The sequence below is a fragment of the Podarcis bocagei genome (genome assembly GCF_964188305.1).
Source record: "Podarcis bocagei genome assembly, chromosome: 8".
Lineage (NCBI taxonomy): Eukaryota > Metazoa > Chordata > Lepidosauria > Squamata > Lacertidae > Podarcis > Podarcis bocagei.
Window position 1 is genome coordinate 21,685,629 of NC_138133.1, and position 18,977 is coordinate 21,704,605.

The 18,977-nt window shown below is 44.8% G+C and overlaps 1 long non-coding RNA gene across 1 annotated transcript; it reads left to right on the forward strand.

The window, feature by feature from the left end:
* The first annotated feature begins 643 nt into the window (after positions 1-643).
* On the forward strand, positions 644-5,859 carry LOC308593949. Its single transcript, XR_014011129.1, has 4 exons — positions 644-782; positions 975-1,194; positions 3,648-3,767; positions 5,371-5,859. It is a non-coding gene; the product is annotated as an uncharacterized lncRNA (long non-coding RNA).
* Positions 5,860-18,977: the final 13,118 nt, after the last annotated feature.

An 18,977-nucleotide genomic window follows, 5' to 3' on the forward strand; every position in this document is an offset into this window, starting at 1 on the left:
GGAAAGTATAAAGACAAGGAAAAGTTTATTACAGTCCTTTTTTATTTCAAACTTTAGAGAGGCTATAGAACCCAGCCTCTTGGATAATGGTGTTGTCCCGAGTGAATTACCACCCCCTGTCTTTCCCACTTCCTCATTCATTATCATCATCATCAGCTCCTCTATGGGTGCTGCTAAGTGCCCTCTGTATTGAGCTCTTTGCTCTCCTACTTTTAAGGCTTCCTGGGTTCTGGGAGATGGAGGGTCTGAAATGCTTTCTAGTGATAATGTGTCAGCCACCTGCTGCTCCAGCTCTGCTTGCTCCTCCTCTCCCATTGTTTCCCATCTTTCTCCCTCATCTGCCTCTGAGCTGTAACCTCCCTCAACTCCCTGTTGTAAATCTAAACTGTCTTTCTCTTCCTCCTCCCTGGAAGGGTCAGGATGGGGAGGAGGTCTCCACCATTCCTCCTCTGCCCAGTCTCAGACAATTAGTTTTCTTTAACAGTGGAAGCAGATTTTCAGATTATACACAGCTCTTCTTCAGGCTTTCATTATGAGAGCAAAAATTAAACATCCAATGGTCTAGATAGAAGCAACTAGGTAGTCAGGCTGATGGTTACTTGGTTGCAGAGGTTTACTGGCCATTGCTGTTGGCATGGAGATAGTCTAGGTTGAAAGCAAACATGCCATTCTGATGTCATGTGTGATGTCACAAAGAGGCTATGCTTTAAGTCTTGGTAAAGCCAAAAACAGTTAACAGTCAGACGGCATCTCAGCACTGTCAAGATGGATCTCCATAACAGGTGATGAATAGTTTTATTTGGGGGATATATTTTACTATTGGGGGAAAGTTTTAGATTGGTTTGCCAGTATGTAACCCATCAATTTGAGGCCAATAGATATACATTCACAAACCTGTAGCCATTAAATAATCAACTTTATGTGTGACTTTGGGACTGATTCATACAACCACATTTACTTTCTCCACTCTATAGCAGCTTTTTCTCTGTATTTGAAAAGATAACCAAGAAGGAGAAGATAAGGAACTAGGAATAAGATCTAGATGCGTATGGTGAGGATCTAAGCTTCACAAGTAAGGCGGCTAGGAAGATGGCTTTGTGGTCCAGCATAGGAATGATGGGTGCTTCATATTATTAAATTCCTGTTCCACAAAGAAGAAGCCTACTCTGGAATAACATCCAATGCATAATTCCGGTAATAATAATAATAATAATAATAATAATAATAATAATAATAATAATTATGTGGGTGTACCAGTTTTCCAAATAATAATTCATCCAAGGTAGCTTACGAACTAAGCGTACTTCAGCTGTAACTCCCAAACAGCAATCTTATTTCCAAATTTTGTACAACAAAGTTAATAAATTCAGCAGTATAAGATCCTATCTCTTCTGGTTTGGTTGTAAGAAGATGGGCAGGTAGGGCTGTCTGAAGCCAGACTGAATATGCTGAGGCAGAATGCCATCTGCCTTTATGGGCCAGCCTGCACTGTGAAAAAGCTCTGCGATGAACCTACTTCAAAGGCTTATTGAAAGGATAAAATGGGACGAGGAAGAACCATATGCTGCCCTGAGCTTCATGGAACAAGATAAGGAGCAGGATGAAAACGTCATCGATAAACAAACAAACAAATTAACAAATGATGTTGTAGGCCCATACTTTTGTGGCTGGAAGATTCCTTCCCTCACCCCCATTTTCTCATTGGTAAGAAACACACTGAGGCCATGTTTAAGCATGCATGAGAGCAAATAGCACTGACTGCAATTGGACTTGCTCATAAGCGGCGAGCTCTGAGCATCCCAGTTGAAGCAATGGCAACGAACTTAGAATTCTAACTTGCATGAGCGATATATGCTTAAAAGAAACTTCACAATCTACTTTATGGAAACACTGAGACTTTCCTTAAATGCATTGGTGTGAGAAATGGAAACTATAAACACCCTGGGATTCTCTTTTCCGTTCACTGCCTATTAATTGGCACTAATGAGGATTGTGTGCACATCAAGGAGGGGCAGAGTTGTGGGATGATGGCTCCCTCCACAGCCTCACAGCAGCAGAGCTTAATAAATGCTGTTTTAGATTAAAATGGAGGAGATCACAGAACCACCTAGTGCAGGTGTAGTGGATGGTGGAAGAACAATAGTGTGCATTACCTTTCCTCCACATTGGGTAAAACAATACAGTGATGACTTTTTTAAAGAAAAGCTGTTTTTCACCCCTCTTAAAATGAGCAACAAGAGCATAGGTAAAATCAACCCATTATAACAAGGAAAATCATCACAGGGCCCAAACTAGGTGTGAAGGAAATGTCCTCCCAACTTGTCCCACTAGTTGAGCTGGGGAAACTGAGGCCCAGAGGTTGAATGCAGACCTCCAGGCCTTATTATCTGGCCCCTCAAATTCTCTGCAGGCCACACCCCCTATCCACAAGCCACACCCCTCACTTTGCTTTGCATCAAGTGGTTTTTTGCCTGGCTAGAATGTATCTTTGAATTGCAATAATGTCTATGGATGGAGGATGGAGAATGGAGGATGGAGGTGTGAGTAAGTGTAGAAACTAGCCTAATGGACAAAGGGAAAAAAATTACATCTGTTGCCCCGCCTACTTTTGCCTATGCTCCACCCACCCTTATCATGTGTTTCTTGGGAGGTTGCCCAACAGGGAAAGCAACCCTTGGGCTGGAAAGAAACCCCCACTCCTGCTGTGTGTCAAAAGCACAGAGGACTGGTCTGACATCACCCCCAGTTTTATAGGTGGCAAAACACACAACTACAGGAGGAGCAACTGGTATCTGCCACTCCCTTCTTCTAAAGCTTCCTCTGCCTGATTCTTCATCATGACAGAACACTGAGCAGAGAGTGTGTCCAGTGTGGTGGAGGATTGGCAACCACTAGTCATAACTGTGAGCCTAAACTCATTGGGAATGACCTATTGATCTTTGTGCTGCATTAGCCTTGCATCCTTCCTATTACTGGAACAGTTTCCTTCTGCGTTTGCTGCTTTTGGCAAACAGTTCCACTGGTTCTGGATTTACTTTGTAAAACATGGATGGCCAATGTGGGGGCCTCCAGATGGGACTGGACTACAGGTCACATCAACTCTGACCCACTGTCTGGGACTGATGGGAATTGAGTCCAACAATATTTGAAGGGCACCACACAGCGAGCATCTCTTCCATTCATCCTCTACAGCCCACCTAGAATATCAGACATGTGACAGATTGCACTTAAGCCATTTGTTCTGAAATTCCTTTGATGGATGTCATCTTTATCTCTCAGAGTGGGGTTGGTCCAGTGCTCTGAGCAGCAGTGAATCTGCAGCAGCCCTCACATTCTTTCACTGTAACTCATCCCCTTAATCTGTCCAAAATGAATAAACAAACTCACAAGAATGTTGAAAGCGATTCACCTTCTGTCTTCCAGGTGGTCGGTACAGGACCCTTTGAGTTGGTTGTGAACTCCTAATCTAAGATGCATAATTGTGGATGATGTAAAAAGCACTTCCTGAATTAGTCCCTAATGGATAATTATTGAACAGTTTCCAATATCCCATTTGGGGGCAAGATACGGGAGCATGTGGTAGCATCTCAGCGCCAGGGCTTTCTGGAGGAGAAAATTTATTTAGATCTATTTCATTCTGGTTCCAGGCCTGGTTATGGAAGAGAGATGCCTTGGGTTGCTTTGGTTTGATGGATGACCTGTACCAGGAACTGGATTGGCCAGAACCCCTCTGACATGATTTTATATCTCCTCGCAGACACATATAAGTATGTGACCTGGCGTGTAGCACTCTTTGCAACTGCTGCTAGGAAAATTAGCAAATTATATAGCCAAGGTAGCCATCAACTGTAAAGGAGATGAATTTATTTGACCCTATCTATCTACATCAGGCTATGCTCTATCGTTGTCACCAAACTCCGAGTATAAATTGCACACTGTATTAATTGACATTGTTTTTTGATATATTAGTGGCCATGTGATGATTTTAGCTTATGATTTTTATTGTTTAATGTCTTGATTTGTATATTGGGGTACTTTATAGCTCTGTTTAGAGTACGTAATGTTTTGATAATATACGGTAAATGTTTTAAGTCTTTTATATCAATCCAGTATATTTTCTTTTAATTGTCAAATGATTCTGTGTACCTTGCAGCAGCCTTTGGCTATGTGCAATAAAACTGACTGGCCTCTCAGTAGCCTTCAATATTATCAACAATGGTACCCTTCTGGACTGCCTTGCTGGGGTGGGACTTGGAGGCACTGTTTTACAAGGGAGACGTTCATGTTGAGTTCCAGCACCATTTTTTTCCTAGAAAAATAAAGGGATCGTTGAAAGTGCAAGATATCTGGGGATCCGGCTTCCCTAGCTTACTTAGAGTTCTTGTTATGGGATGAAAAGCATATCACCTACTATTATCCCATACTTCCCCCACACCCACTTTCCAATAACAAGTAAGCATTTTTCTAAGATGCTTAGATCTTCACTGAAAGGAGGAGGCAGATAAGAAACAAATGACGCTGTCTTTCTCTCTCTCTCTCCCCCCACCCTTTTTTATATGAAAAGAAGCCATGTGTTTCACTTATCAGAACACCAGACTTTAATAACAGATGCTTCCCTGCCTTCCTGCCCACCAATGCCTGGAACCATGCTTCAAATTGACGTTTAAAGCAAGAAGGAGTTTACATAAAATGAACTCCAGGGAGGCAAGGTTTGTTTTAACTTGGCAGGGCCTACCACGAAGGAGACAGCCCTTTAACCTCAATTTTCTCCTGAAATGGGTCAGGAGTTGCTCAGATGGGCATGGAACTAACAGGCCAGGATAGAGAAAGGGATGATTAGTCAATGGTAGCCTGTCTGCATTTGAATGCTCTTTTTCTACCTGATAAATGGACATCACATGAAAGTTCATCGCAATCCCTCCTCCCACCCTAACATAAAGCCCGCAGCCACGAACAACTTGGTTTTAGTGTATTGTATTACTATTTATATTCATGTTCTAACAGTGAACAGCAAACCTCTATTTGATCGTCACAAAAATCATGTGATGTAGCATAGCTTAAGGATCAGTGGAGACGAATGCTCAAAGTCACCCAGTGAGTTCTGAGTTTCCCTTTCTTCTCCTGAACCCAGAACCCTTGCAGAAAATAAAAAGCAGGGGAGATCTTTAGAGTTATATATTTTAATATTCACAGTAGTTTATCCCACATTCCTAAATACTCAGAATGTATGTACTGTTTAAATCTGACTTCATACTTTGGTATGCAAAGTCAAGGGCAATTGTACGTATATAATTGTTGTTTGTAAGCCTGCAAGCAAGGTCATATGCTGTTATTTTGGAATGATGCGTATTAACTTCATGTATTTTCTAGATATGGTGATGATGATGATGAAGAAGATTTGACCTTCAGGTGGAGGTGCTGCCAATAGGTGGAAACCTGTAACCTTTTAGCTGTTGACTAAGTTCTTGACAATTGGCCATGCTGATTGGAACTGATGGAATCCAGAGGGCCACAGATTTTCCATATCTGCTCTGCAGTGTCTGAGGGTTACAACTAGACATGGTACCTTTCAGAGGCAAGTCTTTCCACATAAAGGCAATTGCTTGTCACCTCTTCTTCCCTCCTGGCCCAGAAGTGCTGGCAAAGCATCTCTAACTCACTACAAATAATTGGACCGGGCCCTAAGAATGGCAGAACTGGCACTTGATATATGGGAGCGACATCCCTTAAACATACATGGAAAGCTCGAACTTGTCAGTTGCTTTCCACAACATTGTGCACTGTGTCATATAAAAATGGATATATGTTTCACTGTACAAAATCTCTATAAATAATATTAAAGGTACAGAGACCGATCAATGCTGAGAAATGGAACGGCGTTTGTGTTGCTTGGGACTGACTGTTCTGTCCTCTAGCAGAATTATTCCTTTCTAGAAATATTCCTTCAGGATCAAAAGACCTACTGTTTCCCTTCTTCTTCCCTCCCCTTATTAACCCCGCGTTCGTGGTTTGATCTGCCTCAAATCACTTGCGAATGCAGGAACTTGTAATGAAAATATAGCTACTTTTGATTTAGGAACCTCAGTAAATGAAGCTCTTCATTTGTAGGTTTCTGTGGGAGATCCTTGAATCCTAGGTGCCTCACCACCTTTCTCCCTCAAACTGGTGCATATAAACTGCCTGATACCATTTCAAACATTTTTTTTCAGTTCAACACAGTGTTGTCTATTCTGAGACAGGAGACAGACAGATACATTTACCTTACACTTGATCCTTTAAGTTAGAGATGAAGAAGAAGAAGAAGAAGAAGAAGAAGAAGAAGAAGAAGAAGAGTAGTAGTAGTAGTAGTAGTAGTAGTAGTAGTATGGATTTGATATCCCACTTTATCACCACCCGAAGGCGTCTCAAAGCGGCTAACATTCTCCTTTCCCGTCCTCCCCCACAACAAACACTCTGTGAGGTGAGTGGGGCTGAGAGACTTCAAAGAAGTGTGACTAGTCCAAGGTCACCCAGCAGCTGCATGTGGAGGAGCGGAGATGCGAACCCGGTTCCCCAGATTACCAGTCTACCGCTCTTAACCACTACACCACACTGGCTCTCACTGGCACGGATTGAGCCTGGTACTGCCTGCCTGCAAAGCTTGGGCTCTGTTACTGAGTTATAGTTCCTTCTACCATTGAAGTGGTGCTGTGGTGTAAACCACAGAGCCTAGTGCTTGCCAATCAGAAGGTCGGCGGTTCGAATCCCTGTGACGGGGTGAGCTTCCATTGCTCTGTCCCAGCTCCTGCCAACCTAGCAGTTTGAATGCATGTCAAAGTGCAAGTTGATAAATAGGTACTCCTCTGGCGGGAAGGTAAATGGCGTTTGTGAGCGCTGCTCTGATTCGCTAGAAGTGGCTTAGTCATCCTGGCCACATGACCCGGAAGCTGTATGCTGGCTCCCTTGGCTAGTAAAACGAGATGAGCGCCACAATCCCAGAGTCGTCTGCAAATGGACCTAACGGTCAGGGGTCCCTTTACTTTTACCTTTACCATTGAACTATGTTTCTTCCCATGTTGTACACAGTATAAGAATGTAGGAAGCTGCCAATACTAGCTTAGTTTTGTGGACACCGACTGGTAGTGGCTCTCCAAGGCTTCAGCCAGGAATCTCTCACAACTCTACCTGGAGATGCCAAAGATTGATCCTGGGATCTACTGAATGCAAAGCAGATGTTCTCTCACTGAGCTATGGATGGGGATAGGTTCCATATGGTGACAGTTATCTGAGCTGCCATTTTGCCGGCTGAAGATACAAGGAATTCCTGCTTTTGCACATGCATTTTTTTTCTCATCTGACTGCTGAACATCATCCTACATAGAATATTGTTTAAGAGTGGCTCCATTGGGGCAAAGGAAAGACAATGGAGACGAGATACAGAATTATAGAAATGTTGAGCTGGAAGAACTCCATGAGACATCTAGCACAACTACAATGCAGGAATCCTGCTCACAGCTACCTCTGGATGGGTTTGAACCACTAACCTTCTGGTTGTATTAAATTTTTGAGATCTTGCTATTTTTTTGATATTTACTGTTTACTGTAGCACACACACACACACTTGCCCTTTTGATAACATCAACTCTCTCTGTGTGTGTGTGTGTGTGTGTGTGTGTGTGTTTACTCAGAAAACAAATACTCAGGATCTCATATTTGAAAACTGCTCTCTAAACTCTCAACTATTTCTTTGAAGCCCCTGACTTCCAGGATGGATCTGGCATTGTTTGTCTAGCTATATAGTGCTTTCAGCCCATCGACCAAAGCTTTGCTTCAGTTAGAAGAGCGATGATCTATTTCATTACAGAAAAGATCAGAAAAGTTACAAATAACAGCACTTTTCTGCGTGGCTTTGTTTGCCCCCTGCATTTCAGAGAAATGTCACAATTTTGCTGCAAAAGAGATTGCCTTCACACATGAAATGTCACTTTTGCCTTGGGAAAAAAGAAAGAAAACTGAAAGAAACAGTACAAGACAACCTGTCTTTCAGTTTTGCAGACACCAATATTTTTTTAAAAAGAGAAAAAAAGTATGTGGTAAGACACTTATGTAATTTGTTAGCCTTTTCTGCAAGTGAAGGGAAGAGAATCTTTGGAAGTACTATTTTTAAAAACGTGCCATTATTGTATTTGGTACATGTAAGAATGTTGCTGGGATGCCATGCCAGATCTAACTGCTACAAAATTGCTGTAGAAGCTTGAAATGTCCTTATTGGCAGCTGGCTTTCAAAGATTGCCTGTGGATGGAGATTCCCAGTGCCCATCACCACTTAGGAACGCAGGAAGCTCTTCTACAGCAAGTCAGACCATTGGTCCATCTTCTTCAGTGCTGTCTACACTGAATGGTGGAAGCTCTCCGGGGTTTCAGGCAGGAGACATTGCCAGTTCACTAAGGACTGAACCAGGAACCTTCAGCATACAAAACAGGCACAGGCAATGACCGATTGACATGTGACCGCACATGCGCACATCACACCGAACCCAGAAGTGACTTTATAAATGGCAAAAGCAGTGCCTGGCTGTCCCACGAGCCTTTGCAAGTACTATCTTAGGAGCCCTTGCACCAATTGTTGAGGCCTGTGGAGAGTTTGAGTTTGAGCAAGGAAGTTTGGAGGGAGCAATTGTAGTGGAGTTTGGTGCAGTCTAGTAAGTGCTGCTGGTTTTTAAAAGGGTTGTTCGAAGCTTTCCAGCATTTTGGAGGATGTTTGCAGGCTTTTCCAATGGTGTATGTGTGTTTAATTTATATACCACCAGGGACATGGGTGGCACTATGGTCTTAACCACTGTACCTCTTGGGCTTGCCGATCAGAAGGTCAGTGGTTCGAATCCCCGTGACGGAGTGAGCTCCTGTTGCTCTGTCCCAGCTCCTGCCAACCTAGCAGTTCAAAAGCACACCAGTGCAAGTAGATAAATAGGTACCGCTGCAGCGGGAAAGTAAACGGCATTTCCATGCACTCTGGTTTCCATCAAAGTGTTCTGTTGTGCCAGAAGCAGTTTAGACATGCTGGCCACATGACCCGGAAAGCTGTCTGTGGACAAACACTGGCTCTGTTGGCCTGAAAGCGAGAAGAGCACTGCAACCCCATAATGGCCTTTGACTGGACGTAACTGTCCAGAGGTCCTTTACCTTTTTTAAAAAACCTTTTTATATACCACCCTATATGCGGAGGTCTCAGGACAGCTCACAGAACAAAATCAAAATATAAAACCACAATATATATAATCAAAATAAAAACAACCCAATAACACCCCCCAAAAAAAACCCCTACATTTTAAAAGGGCATAGGATGTCAATCAAATCTACCAAAGACCTGCTTAAAAAGGAAGGTTTTTGCTTTTTGGTGTTTCAAATATATGCAGTTATGAGTTACAAATCATATATGAGTTACAAATTATATGTGGTGCCTTGGCATGTAACCCCCTGCATAAATGGGGAGTTGCTTGTACTCTACTGCGGTACAGCTCTTCTTCAGACTCTCTTATTATCTCTGTTCTTTCCATTGCCATGCCAATAACCTCTTGGAGTGTTGTTGTTTTCTACAGTCAAGCAGTATATAAATTTTATGACAAATAAATTGGAAAGCAATAAGGAACAGCATCTGGCAGTGATTGATTGATATTTACCAAGCCATACATATATTTGGAAATCACAGTAATGTCGTGTAATGGTAGAGAAGTGTGAGCTTCTCCCATTCACCATGCAGGGCAGCGTTCAGTGTGGAGATGTAGCTCTCTACATCAGCACAGAATCACACAAAGTCCTGGCTTGCCTGATGGTTTTTTGAGGAAAGGGAACCACACAAATGTGGTCTCTGTGCGGTCCTCCCAGTGTGTCTCCTATCAGAAGCTGTCTGTATAGTAGAACAAGCAGGGGTGCCAACTGGAATAAAATATTGGGGGGGGGGCAGATAAGCCCTGCCCTGCAAAATTGACCACACACGCCATTTGAATGGGAATGACCATCAACTTTGTGGAGGCCCGGCCCCCTCAAATGTTTTATTGTAAGGACTGAAGGCCCCACAGCCCCTAGGAGTTGACTCCTGGGAGAACAACGGTGGTGGTGCTGCCCTTCGTCACATTGTGTGAGCTGGAGTTTGACCTCTAAACATGTTTTGCAAACAGACTTGGACTTTGGGATTCCTTATCTCAGGAATGGGGAAGTTATGCTTCCCCATGTTGTTGCAGTCCAGATCGCATCAGCTCCAGCCAGCATAGCCAATGGTCAGGGATAATGGCAGCTGTGGGTCAAGAACAGGCATAGGCAAACTCGGCCCTCCAGATGTTTTGGGCCTACAACTTGTCGGCATGCAGAGGGCCACAAGGCCAGCTGGCTAGCCCCAGCTGGACCGTCTCATTCCAGCCATTCCACTGCGAAGACCCATTAGCCTCTGGTCCAACGTAAATCAGCGATCTGGGCTTCAAAGCCAGGGAACACTATCAGCAGATCAAACTGCGCACACAGAGAGCCAGTGTGGTGTAGTGGTTAAGAGCGGTAGTCTCGTAATCTGGGGAACTGGGTTCGTGTCCCTGCTCCTCCACATGCAGCTGCTGGGTGACCTTGGGCTAGTCACACTTCTGTGAAGTCTCTGAGCCCCACTCACCTCACAGAGTGTTTGTTGTGAGGGAGGAAGGGAAAGGAGAATGTTAGCCGCTTTGAGACTCCTTAAAGGGAGTGAAAGGCGGGATATCAAATCCAAACTACTACTACTACTACTACTACTACTACTACTACTACTACTCTTCTTCTTCTTCTTCTTCTTCTTCTTCTTCTTCTTCTTCTTCTTCTTCACAGAATAGGTGTGAGGCTTGTGAAAGCATACTACAACTACAGATTTATTAATCATAAATCAGGACAAAGAAACATGTTGTCTCTCTCTTCTAGTCTTCTTAGAGAAACAGGAAAAGCAAAAGCAATACACACAATGGAAGTTCCCAGCAAGCAGTGCTGGAATGTAAACAGACATGTGACACATAACAGTTCCACAAGTCTGCTCCTTAAGGTGGAATTCTCAACACAACTCCCATGATCCCTAGCTAACAGGACCAGTGGTCAGGGATGATGGGAATTGTAGTACCAAAACATCTGGAGGGCCGAGTTTGCCCATGCCTGGTCAAGAACTTCTGGAGGGTGACAGATTCCCCATCTCTGCTGCATCTGAATCAGTTTGGTTCCTGTATGGTCTGTTCACTATCATCCCTAATCCAAAACTGGTACTTTTACAGTGCATTCTGATATGTGTCCACTCAGAGGCAACTCCAGCAAGTTTAATGAGACTTGCTCCCAAATGAGAATGCATAGGATTGCACCCACTGAAGCACCACCCCAGTACAGGTTTCAATACAAATTCAGCTGGGTTCAATTGATTACAGCAATGATGATTTCACTCTTATTTTCTTGGGAGGCAGTAAAAGGTAGGAATCACATAGCTGCTGTGAATCCTCTAACCGCCTATCAACTGCAGAGCAAAGTACATATAAATGAAAATCCCTGCCTCTGGATATATTTCTTAAAAGGTTATTGAAAGCTCGCTGCTGTTGGTGGACAAAATAACAATATTTTGTATACCAATTGGAACGCTTTCTAATAGCAGAACGATTTAGATATTCTACATATAAATGTATAAACAAATAATTGCAGCTTTTATGGTTTAATTATTGTGTAAGGCTATTCTGCTTGCTGCTGTGGGGCTGGGAAGGGTGAGGGTACAGGTTGGTCAAATAAATTAAGGCCTGTTAGGAGGTTGACTAACACTGGGAACCTGGGAGATAGTATTCCCTATATAATGTTTAAAATGGCTCTATTTTCGTTCACTTTGCAAGGAGGCTGCTTAAGACCCTTTAAAATGGTAGCCTTGAGAGTTCTGTTGGTCACCTCAGAGGAGGTGAGTTACTAATCATAAGTTTATGTTATTGGTGTGTATTAGTTTAGTTATCATTAGGGTTATTTAGCTAATTAACTCACAACAAATAAATGCATATTGCTACTGGGCTATTCCGATAATTTTAAAAGTTACGTATTGCTGCTGAGCCATTCCCTGTTGAACTGTTAATTCTTTTTCTATTTTCTTTCTCCCTCCCTCTGTATATATCTTTCCCTTAAACATACTCATTTTAAAGTTTGAGTGTGAGTCTATGTTCTTGGATAAATCTGCCAAAACACATTATTTCCAATGTCTAAAGATTCGAATTCACAGACAAAAAATATTAGCAGGTGTGTGTGTGAAACCCATATTGAATGAGGAGGCTTGCTAACTGTTGAATAGCCAAAGAACCCCACAAATGTTTCTGCGTAACAAAGAGCACTTTGGGCATGTGGGGTTTTTGAACAGCTGCTCCCTCCACATCGGAAGATGTTTTTGAAACTGACAGTGCACCCCCCGGTCTGGGGAAAAATCCCACCTTGCAAGATTTTTTATGAAAGTCCTGTTAAGAAATAAATAATCAGGAAGGCTACTCTTAGCAGGTTCTTTATCTTCTCGGTCCCCGCTCCTGCCAACCTAGCAGTTCGAAAGCACAAAGTGCAAGTAGATAAATAGGTACTGCTCCGGCGGGAAGGTCAACGGTGTTTCCGTGAGCTGCTCTGGTTCACCAGAAGGGGCTTAGTCATGCTGGCCACATGACCTGGAAGCTGTACGCCGGCTCCCTTGGCCAATAAAGCGAGGTGAGCACCGCAACCCCAGAGTCATCCATGACTGGACCTAATTGTCAGGAGTCCCTTTACCTTTGGGCAGCTTCCAACAAAAGATTAAAAATACATTAAAACATCAGTCATTGAAAATTTCCCTAAACAGGGCTGCCTTCAGATACCCCAAAATCTGCCACCTGAGATGAGCCAGCTCACCCCATTAATGGTAGGACTGCTCCTGCTTCTGAGGATTTGTTTTGAGGAGGGCTTGGGAGCCATTTTAGTTTTTGTTTACACCAGTTTGTTTCCAGGGGTAATGTCAAGAATGTGGGAACAAAGGAAAAAAATAATATACAGTGGTACCCCGCAAGACGAATGCCTCGCAAGACGGAAAACCCGCAAGACGAAAGGGTTTTCTGTTTTGGAGGCGCTTCGCAAGACGAATTTCCCTATGGGCTTGCATCGCAAGACGAAAGCCCATAGGGAAATGCTGGCGGTCGGAAGCAAAGACTTTTGCCCACAGCCGGCCTTCAGAAGAGGACCTCTTCTGAAGGCCGGCGGGGGGCAAAAGTCTTTGCTCCCCCCCGCCTGCCTTCCCCCCGCCTGCCCCGGCGATCTTAAAATGCTGGCGGGCGGGAGCGAAGCGTTCGCTGCCGACCCCCAACATTTTAAAATCTCCCCGTGTCCCGGGGAGATCTTAAAATGCTGGGGGTCGGGAGCGAAGCGCTGCCGACCCCCAGCATTTTAAAACGCTGTTCCGAAGCGGGGGGCGGGAACAGCTGCCCCAGCCGCCCCACTTCGGAACGCTGTTCCGAAGGGGGGAGGGGGGGCGGGAACAGCTGCCCCATCCGCCCCACTTCGGAACGCTGTTCCGAAGGGGGGAGGGGGGGCGGGAACAGCTGCCCCATCCGCCCCACTTCGGAACGCTGTTCCGAAGGGGGGAGGGGGGCGGGAACAGCTGCCCCATCCGCCCCACTTCGGAACGCTGTTCCGAAGGGGGGAGGGGGGGGCGGGAACAGCTGCCCCATCCGCCCCACTTCGGAACGCTGTTCCGAAGGGGGGAGGGGGGGCGGGAACAGCTGCCCCATCCGCCCCACTTCGGAACGCTGTTCCGAAGTTGGGAGGGGGGGCGGGAACAGCTGCCCCATCCGCCCCACTTCGGAACGCTGTTCCGAAGGGGGGAGGGGGGGGCGGGAACAGCTGCCCCATCCGCCCCACTTCGGAACGCTGTTCCGAAGGGGGGAGGGGGGGGCGGGAACAGCTGCCCCATCCGCCCCACTTCGGAACGCTGTTCCGAAGGGGGGAGGGGGGCGGGAACAGCTGCCCCATCCGCCCCACTTCGGAACGCTGTTCCGAAGGGGGGAGGGGGGCGGGAACAGCTGCCCCATCCGCCCCACTTCGGAAAGCTGTTCCGAAGTGGGGAGGGGGGGCGGGGACACCTGGCCCAGCCGCCCCACTTCGGAAAGCTGTTCCGAAGTGGGGCGGGGGGGCGGGGACACCTGGCCCAGCTGCCCCACTTCGGAAAGCTGTTCCGAAGTGGGGCGGGGGGCGGGAACACCTTCTGAAGGCGGGCAGGGGGCGAAAGTCTTTGTCACCCCTGCCTGCCTTCCCAGGGGCTTTTAAATCGCCCCGGACAGCGGAGAAGTCCTCCGCTGTCCCAGGGTTTTTTAAAATGCTGGGGGTGGGAAGAAAAGCCCTTGTCCCCCCCCCCAGCCTTCAGAAGAGGTCCGGGGACAGTCTGTCCCCGGACCTGGTCTGAAGGCGGTTTCCCTAGGAACGCATTAATTGATTTTCAATGCATTCCTATGGGAAACCGTGCATCGCAAGACGAAAAAACCGCAAGACGAAGAGACTTGCGGAACGGATTAATTTCGTCTTGCGAGGCACCACTGTATATAAATGAATACTTTTTTGGGTCACTGGCAAGATTGGGGACCAGGAGGTTTTGTTTATGTTTAAAGTTTTGTTTGTCTAGCTCTATCTTGTTATATATCTATGAAAACCAATAAACGTATTTACAAAAAAAAGAATAATATAATGCTGTGAATAAAAAGTCCAAAATAACTGATGCTTTGCTCTGCCTGGCATAGCAGTTTGACAAACAGTGACATTAATCCAAAGTCTGCAAATCGTGATGGTTTTGAAGCATAAATAATATTATCTTCTGTCAACATGTCCTTCAGAACCGCTTCTTAACATAAATTCCCTTACCAGAAATTGTCTAGACTCCTAGGGGTTAAATACAGAGCATATTATATTACTTTAGCTCCTACTTTACATAACTTCTTCAAAACCTTAGTTTTGACTTCCCAAATCAACTTTTACTTAAGCTACAGGAAGAAACAATGTTTAGATGTTTGCCCCAGAAAGGTGACTCGAAAATTAGTTTTCTTTTAAGAAAATGGTTGAGTAACTTGTGTGAAATATTCATTTCATAGCTCTTGGATACAGAATACCCACGTCAAAAAGCAGGCATTTTGCAATAGCTGAATGGCATTGCACATGTTTTGATCACGGGTACTTGTGGGGGGTATGAGACTCTCCTGAGAAACCTCTGAAGCATTTTTTGGTCTTTTGGGGAGTACCTTTTACATTCTTTCATGTTTCTCCTGAGGAAAAATCCCAAATTCATTTTGAATTTTGCTTTGGGCAAAAATCCGACGACTACCTAGCAATGCATAGGAAGTGCACACACCCCTGAGAAATGCCAGCCTTTCTGAACTGCTTTAAAACAGGTGTGAGGGGTCTTTTGCAGCCCAAGAGCCATATTGCCTCATGGGGAATGTTCCTGGGACTACATGGGTGGGGCTAAAGACGTGGATGCAACAACAGGTGTGCCTCTTCTCTTTGTTCTGTAGGCTGTACAGTGGTACCTCGGATTAAGAACTTAATTCATTCCAGAGGTCCGTTCTTAACCAGAAACTGTTCTTAACCTGAGGTACCACTTTAGCTAATGGGGCCTCCCGCTGCCCCTCCGCTGCCACCGCATGATTTCTGTTCTCATCCTGAAGCAATGTTCTTAACCCGAGGTACTGTTTCTGGGTTCTGTAACCTGAAGCATCTGTAACCTGAAGCGGTACCATTGTATTCCAGAAAGAAAAGGCGATAGTATTAATAAGTAGCAGCAGCAGTAGTAAACAGTAACTGCAGCAGTAGAAGCATTGCTTATCTTCTTAAAAAATTGTTTTGATTAAAGATTTTATTGGGTTACAGAAGTACATACATCATCTCTGTTTTCAGATCATAAAGTCCTTTCTACAGATCCGTTATATTTGATGTGTGACATTAATGTTCTATACAGTACAGCAATGCTTTTCTTGAGGCCAGGCCTTGCCCCTGTGACAATGCGTGCCCCGTGACGGGCATAATGCCGACGTCATTGTGGCATGTGCACATCTGTGCATCATGTCGGCACACACTCCAGCATGCTGACGTCATGTGTGCATGTTGCAGGGCAGGGACATCCAACTCCCAAGATACTGTAATCTACTCCTGGGGGGGGGGAGGACTGGGAGTGATCTACCCATTTGGTGGTGGTGGGGGAGTTCAGAGTTGTTGAACCTTTTTTAGGGGGCAGGCCTAAGTTGTTGAGCCTCTTTTAGGGGGGCAGGTCAAAGTGGTTGAGCTTCAGGACCATAAAGAAGGCTGATCGCCGAAGAATTGATGCTTTTGAATTCTGGTGCTGGAGGAGACTCTTGAGAGTCCCATGGACTGCAAGAAGATCAAACCTATCCATTCTGAAGGAAATCAGCCCTGAGTGCTCACTGGAAGGACAGATCCTGAAGCTGAGGCTCCAAGACTTTGGACACCTCATGAGAAGAGAAGACTCCCTGGAAAAGACCCTGATGTTGGGAAAGATGGAGGGCACAAGGAGAAGGGGATGACAGAGGACGAGATGGTTGGACAGTGTTCTCGAAGCTACCAACATGAGTTTGACCACACTGCGGGAGGCAGTGGAAGACAGGAGTGCCTGGCGTGCTCTGGTCCATGGGGTCCTGAAAAGTCGGACACGACTAAATGACTAAACAATGACAAAAAGTTCTTGACCTTTTTATAGGGGGGGGCGGGCTTCACAAAGTTGATGACCTTTTTTTAAACAGTAAGTGTGCAGAATTAAAATAAATCGCTCACCAACAACACAGCCACTAACAGACAAACACAGCGCTACAGCAGACAACAAAGGGACGCACACTAAACGTGGCACAGGGAAAGACCGAGGGGGGAGGGGGGCAGAGACATGATTCTAAACAACGCGAGCAATAACGATCCAGCGATCGACCATGATCGTCCGGGGATCGACCTGTCAATTGCGGTCAAACAGTTGGACAACCCTGTTGTAGGGCATGTGCATGTCACAGAATAGAATCTGGAGGTCCTGGCCCCTTCATTTAAAATTTGTGGAATCCCAGGCACCCAGGGGCCTGCATAGTTGGAGCCTGTGCTTGAGGCTTCTCAGAGATAGGAGGAGTCCCAAATTCAACCCCAGATTTTGCTTGTGCAAAATATTGGGGGCAAGACTGATACATGGACTGGGAAGCTCACTTTCCTATTTACATATGAATTAAAACACGTTTTTTCCTAACACAAATTTCATGAGGAAATTTAAATTCATGGAACATGATCATATGAATCTCCTCAAATATGCCTGCAGAAATTTCTGGAACAATGGGATATCAGCTCCGCCCAAGGCATGATGGATAACAGCAGCAACCGGGAAAAGATAGGCACAGCATTTTATAAGGATAGGGAGAAACGCTACAGACAGAATAACTGCCACACATAGAAAGAACAAGGATATAGTCTGAGTGCCTCATTTGTAGTATTATAAATCATTTACTGTGTCAACACAAATAGAAGTTATTGATATTGCAGTTGTTGTATAAGGGATTATTATTATGACCGGAATGTAATTGAAATTAATAAGATTATGGAATGCAGAAATGAAGAAAATAATCAAACCATCAATTCTAGCATATGGGGGGCACTTTATCTAAATTATATAATTCGGTATTTGAACAAATGGTATTAGTAATGGTATTATAAACTGAAATTGTTATAATGAAACTATTATTGGATTGTAATTGAAAACTAATAAAAAAACTATTTTAAAAAATATGCCTGTGGGGAATTCCTTCTTTGCAGGTGGTCCCCACTCATAAAAATGTAGGGGACAGGATATGGTTCAGTGGTAGAGCACATAGGTCATGCTTACCATGCAGGGAATATCCCGCTAAGTGCAATCCTAGAGATCTTCAGTACAGACAGTCCTGAGCTAGGTAGACGAAAGGTCTGACTTGACATTAGGCAGCTTCCTGTGTTCCTAAGCTCTCCATACAAGGGAAAGCAGAGAAGGAGAGTTTATTTCAACAACAACCCTAACATTAAAGCACACCTTGCATACAACCCACGTCACTGGATCTATCCATCTGAAATTGGGCATAATCTAATCAAAAGGGACAGATTTCATCCAGATGTGTCAAAGAAATAAAAAGTATAGCTGTTTATTAATTTCCCATTAAGGTCAAGGTCAAGGTATGTTACCCCTGGATGGTTAAGTCCAGTCAAAGACGACTATGGGGTTGCAGCGCTCATCTCACTTTTCAGGCCAAAGGAGCTAGTGTTTGTCCACAGACAGTTTTCCAGGTCATGTGTCCAACGTGGCTAAACTGCCTCTGGCACAACAGAACACCGCGACGGAAACCAGAGTGCACGGAAATGCCGTTTACCTTCCCGCCGCAGCGGTACCTATTTATCTACTTGTGCTGGTGTGCTTTCGAACTGCTAGGTTGGCAGAAGCTGGGACAGAGCAATGGGAGCTCACCCTGTCACATGGATTCGAACCACCAACCTGCTGATCAGCAAACCCAATAGGCTCAGTGATTTAGACCACAGCGCCAGCTGCGTCCCTTACCTTATCTTGCCTTTCCCCTTTATAGCTGGTTAGAAAGGTATCTGAAACTTTGAGAAGTGAACCATAGCAAACTCTGCTTTGGATCCAAACCAAAGTGAACTGTTTGAATCTCCAAACAGAAGCACACTGTTATCCAAAGTCTTTGTTTTCTTCTTTTCTTTTCTGGCTCACATCACTGGCTCACAGCATGACCACATTGTGACTGTGGCCACCTCATTCCATCTGTGGCATTAAGCAGCACAGAATCAATTAAGCAACACATAATCAATGACTTTGACTCTGATCTTCCAAGCACTTCCAATTCCAAGTCAGCCCTGTGTTCTCCCCACTGCCATTATCATTGTAATATGGCATCCCTTTGACCTGCCTGTGTCTCACGTCAATGACATCACCTTGGCAGAAAACC